Below are 3,015 nucleotides of genomic sequence, written 5' to 3' on the forward strand. Positions count from 1 at the left end.
GTGTAAAAACACACTTATCAAATCCCCCAAACTTAAACTATTGTTTGTCCTCAAACAATGTAGTGACTTAATGCTAAGCAAACATGGCTTAATAGCTTGCCGTGTCTCAAGATTGGACTTAGTAATAATAATGGAAACAATATCAAGAGTGCGCAAATTGAATCAACCTTTACTCATCAAATGCAATACACAACGTGTGTGTGTGAACTCATGCCAACATATCAAGCTTATGATTAGTTTATTCCCGAGCCATAGTGGTCAAATTTATCCTTACGTCACTCGAGAGATACACAATCCCAAATGTATTCTTTTCACACAATTTCTCCAGGGTGTATTCTAAGGTTAGGAGTTTAAACAATTCTAATCCTTACCCTCTCTTAGTTTGGATAGATTTTACCATTACAAGTTCACATGTCAACAAATAGAGACTCTCCTTATTTTGATTGATTCAACCTTTAGGATTGAACTAAGCTACTTATCTCGCATCAAGGTTATAGTTCTATCAACCAAATGTCCAAGAGGGCTCTTTTTTGTGTCATCTTCTCATTTGCTTTCTATATAACCCATGTAACGAGCTTTAGGCAATGACTCCCAAACCAGTTGGCATTAGGGCATCAGGTTTTAAACCCTTGCAGTCTTATTCACTCGAGTTATAAAGGCTCGATAAGATGACTTTTTATCAATTTGTCCCTTTTCTTGCTTTCTATATGACCCTTGTAACGAGCTTTAGGCCGATGACTCCCAAACTAGTTTGCATTAGGGCATTAGGTTTTAAACCCTTACAAACTTACTTGCTCGAGTCATAAACGCTTTTGAGAAAAGCGATGATTTTCCAATTTTTACTTTATGCCCCTTCTTTGTTTTTCTAGACATTTGACTTCCAAAGCCATCCTCACTTAAAGCGTTCACCTATTTCTCACCTTTCGGGTTTAAACAATCCACACAGTATATTTTAATGCACGGAGCCCCCACTTATCTCCATGTTTCTCTACAATGGCTCATCTCCAAACTATCTTAAAGTGGTATTACGAGTTAATGTTATAGAGGGTTATTCTAGGTTTCTCCTAATTTATTCTAAAATTCCAATCAATAATTTAACACGTGAAGCATAAGTGGTGTGCAAAAGAATGTCAAGCAATGCATCAACAAGTATTAGCAAATTAAATCCTGCACTAAATCCACAGTTTCTAGTTTATACATGTCCAATAATCACATCATAGCCGGCAAGGCTACCAAACCCACACAAGCATGCATAAGTTCATCAAGACTCACTCATCAAGCATGCATCATGCAAAAACTTGTCAAAATTAACGATGGATTGTGAATATGCAAAATAATTACATGCCGAATATTTGTTTTGAAATTATGCTACTATCCCCCAAACTTATAGAATACATTGTCCTCAATGTAAAATATAAAGTTAAAATGGCAGAATTTAAAACATGGACACAACTTGGCAATAAGAGATTAACAAAACTCCCCTGATCAATTCGGTGGCAGTGGTGTGAAGCTAGGACCCGCAGCATCATCTTCAGGAGGAGGTGGGAGGCGAGATAGGAGTTGCCTCAGCAACTCGGACTGTTGTGCTTGCTCGACCTGAATGGCTTGAAGACTACTTTCCATACTTCCCAAACGATCCCAAGTTTCATTCACACGCCACTGTATGTCATCCATTCTCCCAGCGTACATGTTGAACCTACCATTCATAGTCTCTACTTCCCTTCTTGTAGCTGTGGCTTCATTCATAGCACCTTTTTTGTAGTCTTGGGAGGAGTAGAGGTCTCTTTGCACTTTTTCAACAATGGTGGTCATCATCTCGAACCTCTGCTGGAGATTTTGTATATTCTTGCTAGTTCCAGTGGCTATGGCAAATATCTGTCGAAGTAGCTACGAATCCATTTCAACTGGTTGTGGCGGGGCTTGTGGTAAGTGTATATCTTCAGCTGCTTGTCCTTCTTCTTGCGCATTATGTCTTTGCTGCTCAAGTCGGTCTTGTTCTCTCTTCCTTACCCTAGCTCATTCCTGAGCTTCAAATGTTGTGAGCTTTATCAATGGGCTTGATTTCTCAGGCATCTTCCCTACCTCAACTGTAACACCGGTGGCAAGAGATATCCTGCTAATCAGATTAGGGAAGATCATCGAAGATCGTCTATCTCCCCAAGTCCCCAAATTTTGTATCTGATCATAGATAAGAGTAGCCGAATCAACTTTGTATCCCATCACTAAATGATATATGAACCCAGTAGTTTGATCTGTGAAAGTTGTCTGATGCGATGTGGGTTCGATATTATGGCACATGAAGACCCAGAGGATGGCTACGGAGGGAGTAAGCTCAATTTGATGCCACTCTACAGTGGGTAAGGCCAAGCATTTTCTCTTCCCAAGAGAACCTCCGCCACTTCATTCCAATTGAATTGAGTGGGAATAGGGACCACATTGTCCAAATTAAGATTGTAGAAGTCATGAATGATGGCTGGGGAGAACATTATCCACTTACCTCATACCCACATCTGGTGTAAGTGTTCAGAATCCGGAGTCTCAATTTCACTATTGAAGTTTGCATAAAATTCGCGGAGTATACTTTCATAAATCGGGTGTGGCCTTTCTACAATCTTATCCCATCCACAGATTTGTATCAGATTTGTCAACTCAAAACTACGGAAGTCCTTTAACTGGACCTGTCTCTCTGGTATCATGCCCCAATGGCGTATTATATTCTCGTATCGACCTAATGTTTCTGCATCTCTAAATCTTCGTACACCTCCTATTAGCTCTCTAGTGTGGGTTGTGCCGAAGGAAGAACCAACTTTTCTTTTCCCTTTGATGTTCTCTTTGGCGGCATCCTACAAAAGTAATGAACAAAGTGTATCAAGTTCTTGAAATAAGAAAACGATAAAGATTATCATTGACATGCAAGAATCCCCAAACTTTCTTTAAAATGTGTGCAATATTCAACGTACGGAAGTAATGTAACATCAATATTGCATTAATGAGAAAAACTCAAAACTATGGCTC

This window comes from Olea europaea, unplaced genomic scaffold (genome assembly GCF_002742605.1).
Source record: "Olea europaea var. sylvestris unplaced genomic scaffold, O_europaea_v1 scaffold273, whole genome shotgun sequence".
Classification (NCBI taxonomy): domain Eukaryota; kingdom Viridiplantae; phylum Streptophyta; class Magnoliopsida; order Lamiales; family Oleaceae; genus Olea; species Olea europaea.